The sequence below is a fragment of the Rousettus aegyptiacus genome, unplaced genomic scaffold, assembly GCF_014176215.1.
Source record: "Rousettus aegyptiacus isolate mRouAeg1 unplaced genomic scaffold, mRouAeg1.p scaffold_m13_p_5, whole genome shotgun sequence".
In the NCBI taxonomy this organism is placed as follows: Eukaryota; Metazoa; Chordata; class Mammalia; order Chiroptera; family Pteropodidae; genus Rousettus; species Rousettus aegyptiacus.
The window spans coordinates 31,603,512-31,629,213 of record NW_023416308.1 but is presented as its reverse complement, the minus strand read 5'-3'; the positions used below and the strand labels follow the sequence as shown (position 1 = coordinate 31,629,213).

The following is a 25,702-nucleotide window of genomic DNA, read 5'->3' as shown; positions in this document are numbered from 1 at the left end:
AAGTGCATTAGCTTTATTCAGTATCCATATAACCTTTCTACTCTCCCTTGCTCTGTTTCCCTGGCAACCATTTAAAAATGCTGCAAAAGGCACTGTTGTCTTGAAAAAAAAAGGACAATGGTCTTAAACTTCCTCTTTTTCTTCAGGGTTTTTCTCCATCTTCCCAGCCACTTTCCTAGCTCTTGGAGATTTTGCAGTCTCCAGAGCAAGTTCACCTTAAATGCTCAGCTGTGGGGTAATTAAGGAGGTGGGTGCCAGGCCAGGTGGAGTGACTTCTTTGCGATGATAGTTAGGCATTCAGGGTTAGCTAAGAGGCCCTGTGACTGGGGGAGAATAGTACTTAATGCAGAAATATAACAAAATATAATATAATTTTGCCTTCAAACCTCTCATTTTAGAAAGAGACTTGTGTAAAAGGTAATAATATTGGCTGTCAGCTGCCACTCTAAGGGATCTAGCTCTGAGAGATGAAGGATGAGAAAGCTCTGACCCAGGAAACAATTGCATAAACTGAGCAAGAATAGCTGTTTTGAAGGACCGTGGATCCCAGAACTTTGCCTCCTCAAAGCTTCTATAAAGATTTTTTTTTTTCCTTAATAGAACATGTCGCTGTCTCCAACCCCATGATTCCTGGCTCCAGGAAACATACAAAGAGAGATATGATATATAACAGGACTCCCTGTCATACTCAGAGGAAAGTGACAGATAACAAAGGTCTTGAGGCTTTCATTTGCCATTCTGAAACTGTTTGTTAAAAATCTCTTTTTATAAAAGAGGGCAAATGCAGAGCACCAATGATATGTTAGGAACTATGTTAAAGGATTTACACAAGCGATCTCACTCAATCTCACAAACAACTCTGAATAGATACTATTCTTATTTCCATTTGCATTTACTCCTTCTCATCTAACCCCTAACTCTCAGAGGTGAAGTTTTCCCAAGATCCAACAATGTTTCAGAACTGAGTTTCAAATCCAGGTCTGTCTAACTTCAGGAGTTTCATGTTTTTTCCATCAAGCCTGCTGCCTTCTTGCCATTGCCTATCGCATTGCTGAAAGGAGGTTAGGACTAGGTTTTTTATACAAAATAGAGCTGGATAAGCCTTTTGTACCTACCCATCCTTATGTATAAACTATGTTGTGGACAAGAAATCACTGTCAGAACATAATATGGAAAGATAGATTGGTTTCCTATAGGCAAAGGTGTCAGACAAGCATGCATTTTATCTTCCTTTGATTTAATCTGTATACATAACATATCATAAGAAAAACTGGGTTAGATATAGAAGAATTAGAAAAGGTCACCGAGAGCAAAGATATGTCATTAGAGGTCAAGGCTAAGATCATCCATACACTCAATTATTATGTACAATTACTATGTACAGATATGAAAGTTAGACACTGAACAAAGCCATTGGGGAAAAATAATTCATTTGCAATATAATATTAATGGATAGTTTTGCAGATACCTTAGACTTCCACATGAATAAGTGGGTCCTAGAGTAAATTAAACCTAAAACATCACAGGAGGCAAAAGTGACAAAACCGAAGCTGTCCTACTTCAGGCACATCATGAGAGGGCAGAATTCTTTGGAAAATGAAAATAATACTGGGAAAAACAGAAGGAACCAGGAACAGAGGAAGCCCGAATATAAAATAGATTGACTCCATCAAAGGAGCCATAGACCTGAGTCTATAGGAGATGAGCAGGGGTGTTGAGGACAGGACACTGTGGACATCACTTTTTCACAGGGCAGATGGGAGTCAGAGTGAATCAATGGCAGGTAATACATATTGAGCCTACTCATCTCAGTAACACTAATCTGAAAATGGGAATCCCACAGAACCTCCTTCTTACCGACATTATTTCAGTAATGTAACATCACGGAAGTAGGTTTTTAAATTTTTTGATTTATGAGTATTCATTAAGGATTTCCCATATGTTTGACATTATACAAAATAAAAAGGAAGCATGATAAAGTACTTTCCTTCAAGGGCAGATATGTCTCAAGCCCTGTGGTGAGAATAAGGATCTTGGGAATTTACTGAGCTGGCAATGAGTATCTGTCCTGGCACACTGGCTGTGTGACCTTGGACATGTTCTCTGAGATTTATTTTTCTAATTTATAAAATGAAAATAACTTTAAATCCTTCCTCAAATTATGATGATGATTAAATAAAATAATGTAAACAAAGTGTGTTTTAGATAATAATGATAGCTATTATTAATATTATTAGCTTACATGTACTATAATTATGGTGATAATAATTAAATAGAAAGGCAAGACATAAGATGATGAATTTCTAAAATAAGAGACTTATTTTTAAGAACTATCAGTGAAAGAGATATGAATGTGAGCTGGTGGTTTAGGGCAAATTTATAAAGAAATTGAGTTGGACCTGGGATTTTTAGCTGCATAAAAGAAACCAAGATTATTTCAAACAGCTATGGAATTCATGAACCCAAAGTGTGAAGTTGGGAATAAGGAGGTTTAGAAAGGCCAGTTTGAGCAAAGAAGAGTGACAGATAATTATGGGACAATCAAAGGAGAAAAAGTTGTACTGAGATAATGGGCATGGTTATAGAAGACCTTAAAGTTGACACTGTTCTCATAGATGAGGCCAGTAATTCTAGCTTTTTGTCAAATGAGATCCCAATAGAGGGGATTCTTGCTAACTCTGTGATCTGAGGAAATCCCATCCAGTCACACTAAACCTTGTGACCAAAAGGAGCCCACTGGGAGATGATGTAGCATGTGCAATCAACCAGAGCATCTTCTTGAGTTCTTAAATCTTCTATATTTGATGATGTATTTTACTAACTGACACAGGTAAAAGACTAGCAACACCTCAGAAGATAGGACTCTAGTAGGAAGGGAGAATTATAAATAGATAGAAAGATAACTAGATCAACCAAGATAATAAAGAGGTATTAGTTCTGTCAAGATGAATTCATTCTCTGCAGTAGATTTCAGACGGGTTAATCGAGGGTACAATATGCTGTCTTGATGACTTAGTGATATTTTAATGGGATTAGCAAGTAAGTGCTCATAAGAGTTTGTGTCATCCTACATCAAACATTCACCTTACTCCAATAGGTTTCTATTTTAGCCACTCTATTATATTCTTTCTTCCCTACAATTGCCTGCCTTTTTTGAAAAAAAAAAAAATGAAAGAGGTTGAAAGCAAAAGTGAACCTGAGAGTACTCAAAACTGATTAGGATGGGTATAATGTGTTAGTGAATTGTTGCAACAATAACACAACATTTTGGAATTCTGTTCATTTCATAAGCCACATTGATCCTGCTTCCAGCTGGCTTTATGGAATCCCATTGGCTGATTGTGTCTTCCTCTCTTTCTAAACCCTCAATCATTCATAAATATTTTTAAATGCCTACTATCTCCAAGGTGCTATTCTAGGGGATAGAGAAACAATAATGACCATAACAAAGCTCTGTGGAGCTTTTCTTCTAGTGGGGACTTGGATTTAAGTAATAAGTAAAGTAAAAATGTTTGTGATGCTATGAAGGAAAATAAAGCAGGGAAACAGAACAGAAGGTGATGCAAAGGGCCTGAATTTGGACTGTGCTTGAGTGAAAGCAGACCGATGTTACTGAAGGAGGGTGAATGCCAGAGAGAGTGAGAGGAGATGCATCAGAGAGGTGCAAAGGAAGGATGCTGTCAGGCTTAGCAGCCCATTGTTAAGATTTTGGCTTTTACTATGAGGTTTTTAAACAAAGAAGAAACATGAGCTGCTCTATATTTTGACATGATTATTATCCTGCTCTGTTGAGAAGATATATGTTGAAGGGGATTATGAGTGGAAGCAAAGAGACCAGAAAGGGAAAACCCACACTCAAGGAGAGAGACTGTGGGGACTTGTACTGGGGTCATTGGGATGAAGGAGCTAAGAAGTGTAAAGATTCTGAATATGTTTTGGAAGCAGAACTGGTAGGACTTGTTGATGAATTAGATATTGGGTGTAAGATATAAAAGAAGAATCAAAGAAAGAACTAAGTTTTTGGGCTTGAGCAATAAGAACAGGATTACTGTTCAAGGAAATAGGGAAGACTGAAGAAGAAGCAGGTTGACAAGATATTTGAGTGAGTGGTAGAGGTATGACAATCTAGACAACTAAAAGGTTAATTTTTGATAAGTTAGATTTGGAAAACCTGTTAGACATTTAAATAGAAAAGGCATGTAGGTAGCTGAATATACACATTTGGATTTCAAGAGGTAGTTCAGAGCTAAATATATAAATGTGGACATCCTCAGCATATAGATGGAATTTAAAACCATGAAGCTGGATAAAGTCACCTAGGTAGTTAGCAGAGCCAGAGAAGAAAAGAGAATCAGAACAGAGCTCAGAGAATGTCAACATTTAAAGATTAGGCAATAATAATGCAGTAACAAAACAAAACAAAACAAACAAACAAATAAAAAACAGTAAGAGGAAAACCAGGGCATTATGGTTGGTGTCCCAGAGACAAAGTAAAGAAATAGTTTTAAATGAGTAGTGAAACCTGTGTAAAACTAGACCGTGAAACTTGGTAAAGTGGAAGTCATTATTGTCATTGTCAAATGTAATATTGATAAAATGATAGGTATGTGTTATGGGCTAAATGTGTTATGGGCATATATATTTGGCTGCTTATGGAAACAATCTAATAGAGAAAGAATATTGATGATACAGGAAATAGCAACTACAGGAGACAGAATTCTGAGCACAGCCTATGATTAAAAACAAACAAACAAACAAATAACTTGTGGTTATCCCCCAAAAGAAAATAAGGCAAAGTACCAGGCTAGTAGAGTTGGTGGCAAGGGTGTGTACACACTTTATTGTGATGGAAACAATGCCTCAGTGAGGTAGGAGCAAGCCAAGAATCAGGAAAGAAAAGATTAGAGATTTGAGGATCATTTTATTGAATTTCATTTAAGCACACTTAATTATTTGTCTATAAATAGATTTAAATATTCTGTACAAATCCATATACAATGAAAAAAAGGAAAATAGGAGATATTAATCTGCTGAAACAATGCTGACAAATACCTACCTTGGCAATACAGAATGTTGTTTGCAAGGGAAAATCTTATCATGTCTCCCTCCAAAGTCATTCCAGACTTGCCTTATGGGTGTTAACACAGCATATTTCCTATGAATAGATAATTCACATTTGTTTTGTGGCAACATAATCTATCAAGAGGCTTTAGTGATTCACCAGTTGCTTAGAGAATAGAGCACATATGTTCTCAAGTGCTCTCTCTGTATTGGGAGTTACAAGGCAAGAATAAAACCTAAGTATGCCTATGCATCTAGTTTGGGTCAAAATTCAACCTCCATTGTACCTTCCTTTATCAAACACAACTCCTCCATGTCACCTCATTTGGCATCTCCTTATTTTATTCTTTATGACCACTGGCTCTGTTTTGAGTTTCCTTTCTTTGTTCTGGCATACACAGACAGACACTCTGGCCCTTGAGAGGTTTGATATGCTCCTTAAAGCATTCTGACAACAAAACCTCAGATATTCATCTAGTAAAGGAGCACATTGTGGATGAGAGTCAAAATTCCTGTCTGTGAGGACTTGGAGATGATTGAATATAATAAAATCCACAAGCTTTGGGAAGAATTCAGTCAAATATTAAATTTATTATCTTAGTGTTGTTGGGACCAGAGGTTGAGGATCTACTTTTAGCAAGAGCCTTCATTACTGAACACGATTTTTAATTTTTTTGTCCAGGAAAGGACTTCAAATTCTTGATCTCATTTAATTTTCACTCCAAATTCAAGAAATAAGAATTATTAACTCCCTTTCCCAAATGAGGAAACTGAAACTTGGAGAAGTGAAATCACCTGGCCAAGGTCAGGTAGATATTAAGTGGCAGAGCTGGAATTTGACAAAGTTTCCCCTGTATTTGAAGCCTTGTGCTCTTAATCACAGCTCATTTTCTGAGTCTGCGCTCTTGCCATTGAATTGTTGTTTATTCAAGCTATGTGTGTGAAAGAAAAGTGCCAGTCAATACTTGAATTGCTCGAGGTGGAGAGTGCATCATTTCTGTTTCTCAGCATTTGTGTTTACAACTATTAAGAGGAGAAACCAGGCTTCACAAAAGCAAAGCCCAGTAACTCTATCTCTGCATTTCAGTGGGCAGACTGGGAATTGGCACACAGTCTAATCAACCCTCATGTACGCACTGTATTTAAATGGTGCACAATGCTACAGAACAATACTTCTCTAGAGACAGGATGTTGTCAGTGAGCAAGAGGCTAAACAGCTGAATCAGAGGGCCCACACACTCAAAGGCAGCCTCAATGTGATCGAGCAGTGTTTTGTACAGTTAGGGCAATCGATTGGTTGTGTTAATTAATTGTGTATTTTGAAGTTTGTTACAACTTCAAGCCAAGTCTCTCCTTAAAAGAGAAAGAGGAAAGAGAGAGAGAGAGAGAGAGAGAAGCAAAACAAAAAAACCTAATCTAATATTCAACAAACATTCTGCACCCAAACAGCACATCTTTGTCTGAAACCTTAGTTCCAAGAACCACTTACAGGCTTTCATCAACACATTATAATATTAATCAAGTCTCATAATGCAGAGTGATTTGCATGCCAACAAATATATTTACACTGTAAATTGTTTATTGAGGAGCCTTGGAGAGAAATGCAATTCGCTGCCATACAACTGAATAGTAAAAAATCTCCCCACTAAAATCCAGAGGAAATAAAGAATCTGTAGAACTTGATCCTCTAGAGCCCTGAGTAAGAGATTCATTAACATTCTCTCTTATTCCTTACAAAAAAATTTAACTCCAACCTAAAGATTGCATTAAAAAAATCAGTTTTCATTGTAAGTTCAGATGTGCTTCTTCTTCTCTAATTGGCATATATTAAAGAATTTTGCCATAATCACAGCTTCCACAGGGAGATAGAGATTATTAAATAGATATATGATAAATAGATAGATAGATAGATAGATAGATAGATAGATAGATAGATAATAGATAGATAGATTGACAGATAGAAAGATAAATGATAGGTAGATAATCTCCTTCCTGAGAAGTTTCTGATAATTTTGTTTAAGTCTCTCAATTGTGCCTGTTGAATCAACCTTCTCACATCTATTGAATGTGTCTACTTCTCTTCATTACCATCACCACCTCTGTAATTATAGCTATTAATAATCTTCTTCTAAGGTTATTGTAATACTACCTTACTGGCTCCCTTCATCTATTCATGACTTGTGGTTCCAGTAGAATAATTTATAGCTCTCACATTACATATACCTGATATCAGACAAATTTGTATGATAAATTGCATGGTCACTTTCCTTACAGTTCTCTACATAGTATGGCCCACCTAGCTCTCCACTCACCACTCTCTCCTTCACTCTTGAATATTCTTACAGCCACACATAGAAACCATCCTCTTTCCTTGGCTTCCACTCTATCTCAGGGACTCGATGGATACCCTCTCCCCACCCTCTGCACTTCTATTTTGGAGCACTTATCATGGTGAGCAATTGAATAATTATTTGAATTCATTTAATTTAAAGTCTATCTTCTTGATTCCCATTAATTTCGATAATGTATTCCTGAATATTATAAGAGATGTAGAACAATATCCTAGGAGAGTACTGTTGAAAATATAACTGTCTCCATTCATTTCCTAATTTGGCCAATGTAAATTTAGTGTTCATTGTATACAAGTACTCTTCAGCAATATACAAATATATACATTTAATAAACTTTCTTTAATCTCACCTTTCTAATTGAATAATTGAATTATTTGGGGCAAGTTACTAAGCTTTGTTCCCCTCTTAGTATTCTCACCCATGAAATATAGCTAATACTAGTGGTTGTCCTGTAGGTAATATTGTTGGAGTAGGTCATCAAAAGGACATAATTGCTGGTTGACCGGCGACCTAGAGTCTGGCAACCAGAGGCTCCTCATCCCCTTCGTTGTCCTTGGAATGTGCATTCCACTTGCCTTCCCCACATTGAAGGTGCCCAAAGGACATAGCCTTGAGAGGGCAATATGTTGTTGAGACCATCTGGATGGTATACATTACTGAATCTCCTTAAGGCATCTATATGAACTTCAAGATTGTGGTAGGTGAGTGCAATCTTCCTGTCTTGCAGATGAGGACAAGTCTCATAAGTAAGTTCCCTTGCTTATTAAAACTGCTCCCTACCAATCTGGAATGATCTGCCTCTTTCTTTGGTCCCTCCTTGAGCTCCATGTATGGGGTTCAATTTATGAACCAACAAATATGAAGGTTAAATTAACTAATATGCATATCTATATCTACATATCTGCAGATACATATATAGATATAATATTAACAAGGGTATATATTGTACATAAAAGTTTATATAAGTTTTGCTGTTATTGTTATCTTTATTATTATTACTCTTCTAGATAAAACACTATGCTAGACATTGTAAGGAATAAAATTTAGTAAATTATAAACCATACCCTCAAGGAGTTTGCAGTATGGTAAGTAACATAAAATGTAGATGTCAATGCTTAGCATGTTCGTAAGTTGAATACTTGGCACACACAGCACTGAGTCCTGGGGAGTAAAATCATTTTAGGTGATGTGATTAGTGAAAACATCTATAGAGGAAATAAAACTTGAAGAACTCAGAAAACTTACTGTTAAACTATCATTTGTCTCCAATGAGTCACAATGGGGGAGATAATCCCTATTTCCAAGGTGCCTTTTATTATACTTTTACTTGTCCCCATTGTGACCACAGATTGAAATTTTATTGCCTATCAGGAAAAATAGAGCCATGTTAAGTGGCAAGTAGAAAGAAGACCTAACTTCAGTCAGAACCCAACCATTGCATGTTCTTTCAACAAGCAGGCATTCAATAGTGTCTGATCCTGTGGCCTGTACTGAGCACATCAGGTCCACTGAGGACAGGCCAACCAACTGTTGTGCAGATCCAGAGCACAGAGCAGGTAGAATGTCAGAACTTTAGCTTCAGCCTCCTTAATGTGAATAATAAATTACTCTTCCTGAAGATACAAAGACTAAGAAGATATCACACTTGCTGTTGAGGTATTTAATATATTGGGGGAAGCCTTGAAAGATATTCAAGAAATCATGCAAAATGAGCACTGGGGTGGAGCCTTAGGGGTGATAGAGAGAAAGAGAGGAAGAAACTGAGGGAGGGATCAACTCAGAAGTGGTTTCAAAATTAATGTGACCCACGAACTGAGTTTGGGATGTAATTAGCTGTCAGAGGGGTAAGTGGAAGTGTGATGTTCTGGGCAAAGGAGACACTTTGAGCAAAACACAGAAAAAGAATTGGCTTGCTAATGAAAATCAAGCAGTTCAAAAGAAGGATGTCCAGCTAAAGCTTCATCCACAGTGTTCTGAGGATGGACTGGGAGGGAATGAGCTATATTGAAGAAGTGGAGGTGGAGACCAGGCTACTGACTGTCTTTTGTACTATACTGAAATATCTGGAATTTTTCCTATAGGCACCTAGAAACATTTGTGGTTGTTTTAATTTAAAAAAAAATCAAATATACATAAATTTAGAGACCAAAAAAAGTTATATCATATTAAATTGCTATTCTTAGGTCAAAAAAGATCTAATATTGCCAGATCCACATGGTTCAACCTATATAAAATGAACAGTCCTATACCTATCAAGTAGGTTTAGAAAATCCTAATATTTTACCATATTTGCTTTATCATTTTTTCCCAAAATATTTTAAAGTCAGTTGCAGCCATATGGCGTTTCTTCCATAAATATTTAGTATGCATCTCTAAAAAATAGATATGTTTCTACATAAACACAATATAGTTAATGTGCCGAATATAATCAACAAATGTCCATATCACCTAATGAGCAGTTCATATTTAAATTTCTCCAATTGCCTCAAACATATATTTTACAATTGATTTGTTCAAACTTTGCAAAGTCCACAGTTAAAATAAAACCACAACAACCACCAGCAAAACTACAGCATAAATATAAGGTACCGTCCAATTATAGTCATTCATATAGCTCCAGAGCACAGGTGTGTCTGATGAGGATTGCACCACTCTTCAACTAGAGTGGAATGGCTGTAGTATAACCATGATAACCATGCCACAGTGGATGGCAGATGGCATACAGAAGGAAGTCTGTCCATCTGCTAGGCAAATGAAGGAAATACCTTGTTCCCAGTCTAACTAGTCAGTTGAAAAACCAACCCTCCTCTTTGGGATCTTATAAATGGACTGTTAGAAGCCCAGATTGAGGCATATATTTTCAATCAGATGCTGTAGTCCAAATGGAAGTCATTACCTATTCCCCATGACTACCCTGGAGAGGGCTATATGGATCAAGAATCAATCGTATGAATTAATTAAATGAATGCAGTGTCTTAACAATAATTGTATGTGTGGGTGGGGAATGTGCATGTAGGCGTATTTCCTCATCTAGTTCTTCAAATAATTTGATACTAGAGATGCCCCAATATAAAAATATTCTGAGCAGGATCTTTATAATAAGGACAAAAAAGAAGAAGTGATTAAAAGGTGAGAAATAACTGAAGAACTTCAAATGAAATAGTGTTTTTCAGTGCTGAATTAATCTGGGTTTCTTGGCAGCCAAGACAAAGATATACAATGAACATATATATTCTGAGGCTTATATTTTCTTTCATAATAAATTGTCAACATTATCATCATCACTATCATCATCATCATCATCATCACTGTCTTCACCACCAAATACAAACTTGCTTCACACTTTATGCTAAGGAGAATACCTATAAAATTATCTCATTCACTTTAAACACCTGTGTTCATTGTGTGTCATGCATGGGGCATTGTGCTTGGTGGTATGAGAAATAAAATGATAAACATATCTATGGTTCTTATGAAAATCAATTCTGTACCCTTAAAGGGGGATGAGTGAGATACTAGCAATTGCATAATTTCTATGTTAATTAAAATAACTGCAATTTACAGGGCACCCTACTGAGAACCAGAACCTAGTCTATCAAAGTCTTCACTTCTATTACCTCTTTCAATCTATCCAACAGCACCAAAAGTACTATTCTCAATTTATGGAGGAAGATTTTGAGATCCAGAAAAGTTAGGATAATTTCCTGAGATCACATAGCTAATAAATGATAGAGTTAGAATTATACACAAGTCTTCCTAACTTGAAAAGTGGTGCCCTTTCACCCTTGCTCTTTGACTTTTTTTTTGATAAAAATGACCATCTAAATTAGAAGGTCAGGAACAGTTACATGGAGGAGGGGAAATCTTAGGAAGATAGCACTAGTGCCACATATAATGATCACATCTGATGTCATGAGTTGTAAATGCCTGATTAATACAGAGGAAAAGAGAGGAAGGGAAGAAAAGCAGACAGAAACCATGAAGCTCAAATGTTACAGCTGTCTGTCTGTGTGGTAGAATCTTAGAGAGTATCGTCAGGTCATGTTGAAACAGCACTGCCAAGCTAGGTAGACAGGCTGTCATCTCTAGGAACATGGCCACCTTACGCTGATGTCTCCCTGGCTCCTGCTGAACCATTTCCTCCTCTCTCTCATCTCTCATCTTACCACAAAGAAAATTTGTTTTTCTCACAAAGACCAAAATCCAATGTTAAAGAAACCAATCTCTGAATATCAAGCCAACAATCTTCCAGTCTCAGAGGGTTTGTTTTGGCTCTAGCTCTCTCAGACTCAAATGAATGATGACAGTTGCTGTTATAAAGAAATTAAAAAGTATTTTAAGATGTTCTTTAAGCTGCTGGATAGCTGATTAACAGGAGGCATTGATCTCACAGCACAGAAATGTTCTGAAGAGGGAGAGGGAAATCATAAGGGCATGAAAGAAATACCACTTACCAGTTTCTCTTTGGTAGTAAGCCCTGAATAAGGAGTTGATACTAATATGCTGGTGGTTGAGGTCCGGCCATAAATGGAAATGTAAAGAGAGAGTCAAATTGACTTTGAGATCCTCCTATCTCCACTTATGCTTTTTTCTTGAACCCAGCATGAACATGCTCAGCCTGTGATCCCTTCCTCACTGGGTTACCCCATCCTACCTACTGAAGAAGTAATCTTCCCTAAAATTGGTGACCTCAAGTCTAAACACATGACTGCAGACAGAAGACATGGATTTAGGTATCATTTTCCATCTGTGAGCCATAGGATATGGCTTAACCTCCAGAGATCAGTTTGTTCATTTGTAAAGCAAGGATATTAATTTATAAAATTATACTTTACAAGAAAATCATGATAATTAAACTGAGTAATGCATAGAACTGGTCACACATAGTAAGTGTTTAGGAGAAATACTTATTCTATAATTCCACCCACTGTGTTTCCATAGAGGACTTCTGTTCTATTTAGTATAAAAAAGCAGGATTGAATAAATGCATCTGTTAGCTGTTTGCATTCTCTCATTCACTCTTCTCTAATGAAAGAGGACTGACTTCACTGATTGGTAAGAGCCTGGCATTCCTCAGGCCACATTTAAGGGCAATTAAGCTCAAATGCAGCTTGGTATTTTCCCCTTGCTCTGCCAAGTCCACATTCTAACAAGGCAGCACTTCCCTTGCTTGACCAGGATTTCTGCACAGCCAGTACCACTTGGGCAGGGCCCAACACTTGATTTCAAGTACTGGTCCTAAAGCCTCTTTTACTTTCATTCTCACTCTTTTCCCTTTGTACTCGATGGGGTATGAAGCAGGACACAACTATACTTCAGAAGGCAGGAGCGAAGGCACCTAATTATTGCTTTACTGACCCAGCTTCTCCCCAAGGAGGCCCCAGGATCTAGACATGATGAAAGTGGCACAAAGCCTAAGATGTATCTTCCAAGACTGTAAGCCAGGAGCCCTGTGTTTTGGAGTAATGCAGCAGTGAAGGTAATTTGATCTTCATCTTGTTTCTGCTCTCAGTTGTCTTAGGATTTCAAGAGGGAGGCTAATGTGAGTAATAAGTAAAATAGAAAGTAATTCATGAATGTGACTGCAATATAATTATAATTAGTAATATCTAATAATGTTTTTATTATCCAAAACATTTCCTAGAAGATTAATTCTTTCAGGAACTTTTGAACATTAATGTAGTATCGCTAAAGTTGGGATGTTGGATAGACCATAAGACATGAAAATTGATAAGGGTTATGAATAGCTTCTGTCACAGTGCCCTGTTTAGCTCCTTATCATAATTCCTGACTTTGGCAACATCTTACCCTGTTTGCTCCTGCGTTTAGTTTTCAGGACAATCTTTACTTCTTAATTATCAGAGGAACCAGACAGAATAGTGGAGTTGATATCTTTCTAGGCATAGATAAGAGAACAGTCTAAATTTAAGACAAGTTTTCTCATCAAGGAGGAATATGAGTGCAAAAGAAGAAAAAATATCCCAGAGAGAGATTTTAAAAGATATCTTGTATTTTCTTTCTAGAAACAATGATTCCTCAGTAGCATCAAGTACAAGTATTCTGATCCTGGTTTACCCAACTCGACAGAATTAGGGCTCCTTGGAAATATGCTTGACTTCAGGACTAGGGAAGGGAAAGCAGAAGATGAGCCTAAAATATCTTGTTATGCCAGAAAGAAAGAAAGTGTTCAAAGAATGACGAGGACATGTCAAAAGGAAACAGAATCCAGTTTGATAGGACCTGATTTAAATCTAGGATGATTTAAACAAGACAAAATAAATACTTAAAGCAATTTTAACAGAATGATTATAATTTATTGAATAAAATAAAATTTTGTAGTCCTATACTTACAATTAATAAGCATACAACTGAAGAAAGGAAGGAGAAAAAGCCTTTATTTACAGTAGAATGCTAATACACGCATAATAAATGATGGGATTTTCAAAATCACCTCTTTGTAACCATAATAGAAACCACTGACTTAGGTGATAATCATCAATTGCTACAAAAACCAGTGGGTAAAATTTGATGAGGGCAAATTATTCACATGGTTTCAAAATATCTTTCCAGAAATTATTATTTCAGTGAGTTAAATAATTTTACAGTGAAAAAATTCTTGCAGATACAAGCTTAACCAAGTGATTACTGTTATCACCAATGAGAAACACCAATATCGATTGCTGGCTAAAATGCAAAGAACACATCATGTATATGGTATTCTTTCCTAAAATTGCACAGCCTGAATGTAGGCATGAGGACATATCATACAAACTCTAATTGAAGAATATTCTACAAATGCATCAATGCCTTGAAAGAGAAGGATAAGCTAAGGAGACTAAAAAGATACGACAACTAAATGCATTGTGTGATCCTATCCTGATGGGAAAAATAATAAGGGACATTACTGTAAAAATTTAAAAATTTAAAATAGCAGCTGTGTATTAAATAATAATATTATGTCGAGGTTAAATATTCCAATTGTTATAATTGTATGAGAATAGTTTGTCCTTAGGAAACTGGAGTGTTGGGGTATAGGGTTATGATGTCTGTAGCTTTCTCTGAAATAGTCAGAAAATGTTAAGACATGTACATATGTACTCTATCTATCTATCTATCTATCATCTATCTATCTACCTCTCTGTCTACCTGCTTATCTATCTATGAATCCACTTGTCTACAGAGAAGATGATAAAACAAATATGACAAAGAGTTAACAGTGGGCAAATCTTTTGAGTGGTTGGTGTATTTTTGTAATATTCTTCCATTTTTTCTATAAGTTTCAAATTGTTTCAAAGTTCAAAGTTAAAAGAAGTATTTTTAGAGTATTTACAGTTGCCAGAGCAACCATGCATATTAGTTTATTTGATTTTCTGAAAAGGGCCCTTGATGGTGGTGGTAGTGGTGGTGTCTACGTATATGCTCACACAGTTTTGTTAGCAATATCCTCATTTTACACACGAGTAAGCTGAAGCTCAGAGAGGTTCTGCATTTGTCTGAGGTCAATAACTAAAAATAGCACATGAATTCAGGAATCTTGAGTTCAAGGTAAGCATGCAGTAAAAGCTCTCATAGATCATTTCTGCTTAACTCTCACTTAAGTGGCCTGCTGAGTAAACTGGCATTCTTCATTCTTCCTGTCACTCATGCTGTCTGAAGTCCACGTCATGCTGAATTCTCATTCTATGCCAGTCCTTTCCCTCTGGCACTAATGCATTCACTAATGAATCGCTAGTTGAGTCAGCTGTGTCTTTTCCCAAATCTGTTCTTACCAGATGTACTTTTTCAAATAATTACATAATTTACCTAAATTCTTTAGAAACTGATACAAGATGAATATGAAAAGAGAACTGCTGTTTCTATGAAAACCAAGTAGAATATTTTGGAAAGATTCAATAACAGTAAGTGGGAAAAAAAAACAGCAGTTGAAGTAGATCTGGGAATAAACTAATAAATTAGGAGAAAAACTATGAAAGACCAGAAGAATTTTGCACTCAGATTGCTTCACAACAAGAGGCAAACTAGTTATCGTGAGTGATGACTTACAAATATTATTGATGCAAGAAGACACTGATTTTTAGTCAGCCAATTTATTCTCAAAGAAAGGGCTTTGACTCTGTCAAAAGTCAAATGAAGGTATATATACATCCTTTGGCATATTAACAGTGTTTCTATATTATTTATGAATCATCACTGTACATAACCTTTTCTTCCTATGTGAGATTATAAAAGAGCAGGACAATTCTCTACAGCTCCACTATCCTACGTTTAGAATATATAATAGACTATCTATGACTCAGAATTGGGGAATGCCTTTGCCCCATATTCTCTCTTCATTTGATGTTATTGATTAATATGTTGTAAGAGTTGTTGTGGTACATTCAACTCCTCCTGCCTTCAGACCACTAATCTATTCATTCCACATAATATGAGTTCAATTAAATCAAGATGGGAAGTATTGAGATCACTACAATTTGGGATCTGATCTGTTAATTAAAATAATATAGCTACATAGATTCATATTGAGTTCTCTTGTTCTTCAACCTGAGAAACAACTAATGTGTGCTGCTACCATTTGTTAACTATTTTGATGGCTCAGAATGCTTATAATAGATTTACTCTAAGTGTTGGTCAACCCTGGCAACCTAGGAAATAGCAGATAAAAGCTGATGCATTTCAAAGTGCAAAAAGCATCATTATCTATCATTTCTCTCACTAATTGCTGCCTAAATAAAAGGAGGGAAGAGGAGCACACATCCTCCGTGCTGGAAGCCAGCTAGTCCTTACCAAAGAGTCACAGGCTTTCCCCTGAGTTTTATGTTGCTGCCCCAGGCAAACCCCACAGGGCGGTGGAAGCAGCAAGAGGTGGGAAGAGGCCCAGAGGAGAAAGTGGGACTCTGATGAAAGGAGCACTTTATTTGATAAAATTGTAAAGAGCAGCTTGTACTGTAGAGAAAGAATCTCCAAGTAATAAATGTCAGGTTTATGAACAATTGAACCTCTCTATTTCTGACCAAAATTGCTCTTTAAGGTCAGCTCCATAAGTGCTCCCTGGGGTAATGAGGCTGTTCTACCAAGTGGGTTTGTGGCAGCTGCTATGCTATTGGGAACAGGAAGGAGGTGCAAGGCATATTGGGTCTGCCCATTGTGTTGTTGGGAGGTCTGCAATGAAAGAAGTGATAAATATGCTGAATTGTTTTCATAAAGGAAAACATCCAGGTCTGTGAGTGGAGTGACAAGAAGTTGTGATTTGATGTTAGAACCGTACTCTCTCAACAAAATAAAATACCCTCTTCTGCGTCAGGCTGCAACAACCTCCCAAAACACAGACCCACTACCTATCATGGAGATGGAAGCTTCAGTTCAATATCTGTTCCCGACCCAAAAGCACACATTGCCTTTGGTTGTATGACAGAGTACTATGTCCTGAACATATAAGGGAGTAAAACAAAAACAAAAACAAAACAAACAAAAAAAATAGAATTAAAGCACATGCACATACACATGCAAAATTGCACACCTTAGAACTGACTTGGATAATTGAAAGTCAAAGTCCTGGATCCCCTCTTACCTGGTCCCTATGCCAAGGAAAAACACAACTTTAGTACCAAGGTTTATTTGCTTGTCAAGCACTCAGAAATGGTAAGCTTTTCATTGGTGAAGTATTTCACACCAACTTTTCCTGCCAGGGTAGCTAAAATCACAGTGTCCAAATCACCTACTTTAAAGCTAGGCTAAATAAAATGTCCCATCTTTGAACCTGTAACCTAGGAGCCCTATCAGCTCCACTGTACCATTCAACCATGTGGCTGTTCTGAAACAAATTTCTGGGGAGCTTGCTAGAAACTGTGGCAGCTGGAATCAAACCAGCTACTGCAGAAAGAAGCCTATGGCAAAAATTAGTAGAAGAAAGAGTTAGGGAAAGGGGGCTCAGAGGGTACTGTGATGAACGTGATAGGAAACAGAGATGATGAGCAGTTCTGTGAGTTGATTTGTATTTCCTGGGGTTATTGCAGCAGGGCCTTGATAGACCATATGGTCTGGCCTTGACCCTTGCATCTCTGCATGCCCTCAGAGCAGCAGCCCTTGCTGTGGCTGGCTTCCACTTCTTGTTATTCTTGGCACTAGGAGTTCTGATCACAGGGCGGTTCAATATCATAATCCAAAACATTAGATAGAAACCATCTGGAAGAGCAACTAACTTTAACCTTGAGGGCTACTTGAAAACAACCTTCATCCACTGAGCCCTGTGTTCACATGGAAAAATAGGTTATTTAAAGCATATTTCAAAAAGCATAAGGGTCTTGGGAGCCATCCACCTCAGAAGAGACTAACATTTAACCAATAAGCTTTGATACCTATAGAATGCATTTTTTCCCCATCTGCTTAGTGCCAAGTTTCCAGTTATTTGCACAATGGGGGTGCAATAAATAGGGCTGAGAAGGTAACAAAATTCACTGCAGGATACTAAGGAACAGAGAGCAGAAAGGCCACACCTGTAATAAATCAATTAGCTGATTATTCAGCAGAAGAAATACAGTAAATATACCAGTGGTTGTTACTATGGAGTCTGAGTACAGTAAAAGAAATAGGTGAGAAGTACAAGATGAGCAAGTAACCCTATTACTATTATTTCTTATTATATGTAGACTCCTTAGATTCCTGACTCAAATTCCCAATAAAAATATTAATATCTATACATGTGTGTATGCGTCTTTCATGCACACAGCATTTTCTGTGTATGCCGTATTTCCCAGTAAGTTGGTGAGACCTCATCAATTAACATTAATGAAGAAGAAATGTAATTCTCCAAAAACCCAGAGATTAAGTGAGTCGATGAAAATACACAGACTATAAACTCGGAGTTCTTTTTTATGGTTCTCTGACTTAACTGTGCAGATAGTGATTCTTCACATGAAACTATAGTTCCTCAAGGTGACTCTTCAGGAAGGAGTTTTGTGCTGTTAGAAAAGAAGGGTTACATCTCGAGTCTATTTAACACCACATGGGAGAGGAGCTTTCTGCCTCTTCTTGTAAATGAAGCATTGCTGTGCTCAGTTAGGCAGGATGTTGAATCAGCTCACATGTGAGCCAGGAATAGTCCCCCCTCTGTTCTCTGGATTTGAGCCATGCAATCCAAAGCCCAAAATTCTACCTGGGGCATGGCCACTGGAGGGTAAATGACATTTTCCAAAATACTAATTCTTAGATCAAAAATGCATCCACTATTTGCATTGCTGGGAGATGAAATAATTGTGGAAGATAGAATACTGGGATAAACTCAACATTTTATATAGTAAGAAGAGGAATAGTTAATAACTAGGAACTATTATTTTTTTTTTTGCCAAAATCTTTATCTGGAAGAGTAAGAACCTAGCTATCAAAGCTCTAAGATTTAAAATTGTACCATAGTTACTACCTGCCTGGAAAATGCATGTAAAATACACTCAACAAAATGGTGCCTAGCACATTGAAATGACTAATAGATATATACCAGGAGAGAGCAATATCTTTGTGAAAATTTACTTTAGAACATAGGATTGTGAGAGAACCAAAGTGCCTTTCAGGAACTAGGCAGGGCCTCTGCTAGTTCACAGGGTACCTTCGTGTGGATGCGAGAAAGGTACCCTTTCCTCTAGGATGTCACAGCCCCAGGGAGCAGAGCTTGCTGACACACCACATTCACAATGGTGTATGTATGGTGGCTCTGGGGATCCTGGGAGGTAGAGAGGCTCATTGGACAGACCCCAGGCCTCCTCGATATCCCTCTCTCCCTTTACAATCAGAGCACGTCTACCACTGTTTCTTTCATACATCAACTTTGTAAATAATATTTTATTTTCCAAAAAGAAAAAGAAAATGACTCCACTGTTTAAATAAAGACATTGAAGGCCACTGTGAGAGATACGGTTGTTTTACATTTCAAAATGATCCCCAAGGGATATTTCCCACAGCATTAGCTAATTTGCAAAAGACACATGCATAACATGGGCAGAATCTCTGGGCTCAAAGCTGGAGAGTGATCAAAGCCCAGCTTAGTTCCCCTTTAGTCACTTAATGCCTGTCTTGAAAGTCTGACCTGACTTGCATTGGAGAAAGGAAGAGAAACACCTCTGGGAGCTCTGTTACCAGACATTGTAGTTGCCTTGCTCTGATAGAAGATAAGAATTCGAGACACAGAGACAAATCACAGAGAAGCAGAAGGAAGGTATGATTGGCAGGGAGGGGCAGAGACCTAGCAAGCGGCAGAGCGACAGACAGACAACGACAGAGGCACACTGAGAAGTGACATATGATGACACATTCTCTTTTCTCAGCCTGCAGCTCCCTTCTAGGAAGGAGGCCAACATAAATTCTTCCACTCAGCAGTACCTAGATAGACCCGAAAGAAAACAAAAAGGGGATTAATCTCGGCATTGCAGGTGCCCCTCAGCCACTCTGCTAATACCTACCTTCCACTGAGGGTTTGATTTGAAGAGAGCTTTGCCAGTAGCTGAAAAACCAACCACAGGCTCTCCCCCTCCTCTCCAGCACATTTCATTTTATTTCTATCAAGCAGTGCTTCTGATTGCCTCAGTCTGGAGGGTTGGCAGCGCTACATTAACCTGCCGGATCTCAGTGAGGGACGTGGGCTGCCAACGTGGCTATCAAAGGACCTCGTCTGTATTTGCAGGTTCCTGGAGATGCTGACAAAAAAAACAGCGATAGAAAAGCTTCCAGCCTCATGGTGGCATTTTCTTGCCTCACAATTAACCTTCACATTGGTAAACATGTAGTGAGCTTTACATCAAAAATAGTTCCTCACCCTGATATTAGAACTTTCTTCACTTTGAAAATGGGCACCGTGCACAATGGGACCTATTTCCATTCTCTCTCACTCTTGTCAGTCATGAGCACAAGTTTCTCTCTTTTCTCTCTATCCCTTTCTTTTGAATGTAATTTGCCTCCTCCAGCTTTTTAATTTTTATTGCCTCTCTTTCTTTCTAGTCTGCACATGTTCCACAATGGGTTAAGTGATTCCATTGAACCTAAACATACTTAGAAATAACTCTATCAATCACCATGGGAGCTCTGAACAGGGAGATTATTGCACATGCACATTTTAATTGAGCTTTGTAAAGAGGAAGAGAGAAAAGACTCTATTCTTAGTACGTACTAGTCTGTAGTCATAGTATAGTAAGTAATAGTAAGGATTTGACTTTCAAAGATTTTGTGTCCTACAACACAGCCTGTCTGGATAAATCTTCGGTCATGCTGTCAAATTTACCTATAGTGTAGGTCATTTTGAACAGACTATACTCTCCATGTTAAGCTTTGCCTGGGTCCATTTTAAATGAGGCACCTTCTAGAAGGTTATCCAATATGTATAAATGCAGTGCTGGTAGATTCCAGACATGCAGCCTTGTCAATTCTTCCCTGCCATTCTGATCCATAGGCTGAAATAATTCCCCAATCTTGTTAACTTATTAATCTAGTATTAATATACTAAATGCCATTTTAATGGCTTAAAAACACTAAATTACCTCCCCAAATACTTTGCCTCAACCTATAGGATGGCTTATTCATTGTGCAGGTTCTGACCAATAGGCGATGACATGGGACCTTTGGGCCAGAAATCAAAAAGCCTAGCTCCCTCTGCAACTTCTCTTTTACTCTGGATACTCATACACGAGCCTTTGGTGATTCTCATTCTCTTTTTGCAAAATGGAGTTAAGATTAGCCCCCTACAACTCCAAAGGATAGGGTGATTATCAATGAATATTTGTCACACAGCATTTTGCACAGAATTTCCTTTCCCTGGAGATTTATTTCTAGGATTCGAAATTAATTGGCTTCCCCTTTCCTGGACTTCACTTTATGTTTCCTTCCTGTAGCCTCCCCACGTTCTCCACTGTCCTATTTCTCCAGCAGACTGTGTGTTCCTTCAAGGCAAGGATTGTTGTTTTCTGTACCTCTGGATTGTGTATATTTTCGGGGGTGAGCACACAGTAGGTTATTAACAAATCCCTATTGATCGTTACATAAAGCATCATTTTTACCACACTATATTTTTATTGGCTGTTTGCATGCTATTTATTTCAATTCACTTTGAAGGATAGGGACCATATGATGTATTTCTTATGTTTCCCCCAATCCAGCCCCACTAACATGGTTTCCAGCACAATAAACACCTGAGAAGCTTTGTCAGCATTAACATGGAAACCAGTCCCTTTATACATACAACTGCTTTTTTTCTCTAATTATGAGATGGTCTTGAAATATTACTAAATGGTTAATCAGCCAACGTGCTAGGAAAAGGTATGTTGTTAACTGAAGTAGCATCTTTCTGGATGCTAAACTACCCAGATCAGCTTGGAAAGACTACTGCAGCTGGAGCATAAGAGTTAAAGAGCTGATTTAAAGCTATCAAAGCTACTTGTGGTTGGATTTTTGCTTGATGACATTGAAGGTTTGCTTGCTTACTGGGTTTGATTATTTGCGTTGCGTGATTATAAGGTATATCACTCCCAGAATTGATTTGATGTGTTGTGATTGCAACAGCTTTTTGTTATGTGACCCGATAACTGATTGGGTTAAGTGAACCTCTCTGCAGAATTATCTATTTATTTTCCTTCAATAACCACCAAACACACACATACAAACTCACTGAGAGGGACAATGGCAAACTTTACACATATAACATTTGTTATCCAAGCATCTCTGGCTCTCTGAGATAGCATCACCACTCCGTGGAACAGGCTACCAGTCAAGTGCAACTACAGAAGCTCCTCAGGTGTGTTTGGAGACATTCTGCCACTGAGATTTCTAACCCTGTTAATGTTGCTGCTTCTCAGTCAGCACCAACTAAAATGACGCATGACGCTGGACCTTGCGTATCCTGAGAGGCTCAGTAATGCAGTGGGGCTACTTGTCCTTTTTCAAAGAGTGCCAGTACCTGGTTTCAAAAAGAGATATAATATGAGGCAATGGCTGTACCACATGGCAGAAATGTTGCTGGCCACATATTTAATCACAGAATGCTGTTCTTTAAGTATACAAATTAACTCGGGCCAGGGAGAAGAAAAGATTGAAACAACAAAATCTAAGACAGTAGAGGCTGTCATGAGAAACTTGATGCACTGTTTCTTTCAGGAACATCTCTTAGAGTGTTAACATTTTATGGCACAGCTATTATATGTTTAAGCACTTTATGTATACATCTACCACTCATATATAAAAATATATATTACGTATATATTTGTGTGTGTGTGTGTGTGTGTGTGTGTGTGTGTGTGTGTGTGTGTATTACTTGCTGATGTTACCATTCCATTTTACAAAGAATATGGTTGGGAAAGTTTATATAATTTGCCCAAGACCAAACAGCTGTTTGCTAACCCTAGCTATCAGGTCTGTGACAGGAAAGTTGTTGCTCCTGACTGCATTCAGTGAGTCCTGCAAAAGTTAACTCTATAAATCCCCATTGTTGCCAAAGAAACCTGAGGTCCAGAAACAAAGAAGCTTATTAAGATAGAACAACATTTACCTGTAAAAGTTGTCGAGACTTCTTATATTAACTTTGACCATAATCCTTTACTGAATTAAAGCCTTATTTCCACAACTAAATTAAAAGTTCCCTAAGGATCAGAACCCATTTTTTCACTTTGGTGTACTCGAAGTACTCTAGCGGAGGATTATGTGCAAACTATTCACCAGTCAATCACAGATTATAGTCTAAGCAAAGGAGTGCCATTAGTTGAGAGCTCAGTCCAGAAAGTGTCCTCTGTAGAACCTCAGCTTGTTCTGCCCAATAACATATGCACCATTTATTATGGTTTATTTCAGATTGTACAGCTCAGGTGGTCAACTCTCAAAGAAATTACTAGAATGTGTACAAAAAAAAGGCTTAATGAACATTACTTTTTGATGTCCAAAAAAGTGGTAAACTGAATTATAAGAAGGGTGGAATCAAGCCAATGGGTCGTTTACTTGAGACAGATTGGGGCATGGAGCTCCAGAAGCATACAGTCATCCTGGAGCATGTGCCAGCCACCCAGTTGAGTTATTAATATATGAACCTTGCCACTGCTCACCCACACTGCCTGCTGATTTTTATACTACGTTGCATAATTAATCTGTCAACATTCAGTGACAAGGTATAAATATTAATAATATGATCACACAGTTAGCTGTTCCCTTTAAAATTCAGCACTGAGGAGATAAATGGGCCACTTAATCTTACTAGATTCAGAAAAGGGGAGGAAAGAATAGGAAAGGAGGTGGAGACAGGAAGGAGAGGGAGAGGCAGAGCTTGCAAGCTAATTGTGAAAAGGAGCTTCCTTATTTGAATCTGGTCTCACAGTTGTAGTTTCAGATGAGTGTTTAAAAGCATAAAACTTTGAAGCTAGCTTAGTTCTTTTATTCCAATAAGATAAACCTTTTCTCTCCCTTTTTTTCTTTTTACTCGAGAAACAGAAAGCTCTAATCTTTCCATCTAGCATTCCCCTTCTCTGGATCAGGTTGAGCAGCAGCAACTTCCAGGGGAGGCCTAAGCCAATCATCTTCTTTGTTTCCTAAAAGAAGGGAGAAGTTTGTGTTTTCCTGGAAGGCTGACCAACAATAATTTATGAGATTCACAGGACAGTGGTGGCATTGAAATGCAGATGTGATTAGATAAACCAGGGAGAGAATGCATGTTGTGTCATTATAGCTTTACATAAAGTGTCCTTGTCCATTCCGCTTGCCAAGTGTTTTCCTGTTTGTATTAATCAAACAGCTCCTAAAAACTTACAATTTTCAAGAACTCTACTGAACTGGCCTTTCAGCCCTTACCATGCTAGTCCCTGGCTACCCATACTACCATTGAAGCTCACTCAGCTCTTCTCTCATCTCTCACTCTACATATTAATTTATTCATTCAACAAATATTTTTTGAGCATCTACTTGGCAGTAGGTACCATACGAAGTGACATAAGAGATTAAAATTTTAAAAATCAAAGCAAATCAGGAACTAAATAGCAGCAGCTATTATACAGATAGGAAAAGTATTTGTACAGAAAAAAAATTGAGATGTAATTTAATCCGTGTTTTTCTATGAAATTTTACAGTGTCATTCTGGTAATTATATTTTTGTTGTGCCTTTTATTTATTTGTCCATTTTACTATCACTATAATTCTTCCTCTATGGCATCATCAGCAAATAAGAATATTGAAATGAAAACTAAAATAGATGTCTGAAGTTATCCAGTTCCACCAAGTCATTTCACAAATGAGAAAAATCGAGGCCCAGAGAAATTTGATAAGTTGTTCAGAGTCATAGTTTCAGCTACTGGAAATAGTAGGATTAGATCCAGGCTCCTCAGCTCTCAGACTTAATGTTTTCATTGTCAATGTGCCCTTTGATAAAAAATAAAAATGAATTTTAATTGCACCTTTTATTATTGAATTCTGATATACAATTAGTAACACTATGAGTTGCACTTAAGTTCTATAATCCTTTAAGTGGAAATGTGCCACAATGTATGTCCTACTGAAAGGATCTGAAGATAGCTTTCCTTCAATATTAGTATGGATATTGGAATGACATTGGCTTCCCCCCTCAAAGTCCATGGGTGGGCTTCTGGGGATCCCTACATCCTCTGAAACTGGGTTCAAAATTTGGATGTATAGGTAGATTCTGCAAAGGGTGGGATCACTCAGGTACTTTTGTGGGGGTGATTTTATCATATTCTCCAAGTTATGGCTAACAATAATTAAATAGATAAAAAGAAACTTTTTAGTGTTTTCCATTCAAGCTGAGAGAGACCTCAGGGTCCCACAGACTTTTCTGCTCTAGCTTTCTGCCTAAATGTGTGATTTTTGACTGCAGCAGAATGTTAATGAGGCCAGAACTCCAGTCTGTGTAATACAAATTAAGGAGCAATGGCAGATTCTGCCATCGAGTCTCCATCACTTTGTTTTACAGGGTTCAGAAATGAAAGAGATACTTCAGATTAAAAGATTTGTTTAATGGTCTGATTAATTCATTCCAGACAGACCGAAAGTGTTCTAAGATTCTCTTTTTGCTCTTAACCTTTTCAGCTTGTTTTCATGCATGCTGACTTTCCTTGCCTCTTCTTCATTTTTTTTTTTTTTTTGCAGTTCAATTTAATATTCAGTAACTGCTGCTCTGATTCTCTTGCAGATCACAGGGTGTGTGAGAAAAAAAATGGAGTGTGTGTGTGTGCGTGTGTGTGTGTGTGTGTGTGTCCCAAGAGAAGAGGCCAAATGCTTCTTCAAAATTCAAACCTGTCATCACAACAGTCATCAAAAAGCGT

The 25,702-nt window shown here is 37.6% G+C and overlaps 1 protein-coding gene and 1 long non-coding RNA gene across 11 annotated transcripts in view; one reads left to right on the top strand and one right to left on the bottom strand.

Moving 5' to 3' along the window:
• The window catches only part of OPCML (opioid binding protein/cell adhesion molecule like), a 1,143,910-nt gene that overhangs the window by 388,074 nt on the left and 730,134 nt on the right, over positions 1-25,702 (bottom strand). The window lies entirely within an intron of this gene.
• The window catches only part of LOC107506974, a 93,132-nt gene continuing 80,029 nt past the window's right edge, over positions 12,600-25,702 (top strand). Inside the window, exon 1 of the long non-coding RNA XR_004950937.1 lies at positions 12,600-12,891. This is a non-coding gene — a long non-coding RNA (uncharacterized LOC107506974). The remainder of the gene's footprint in view (positions 12,892-25,702) is intronic.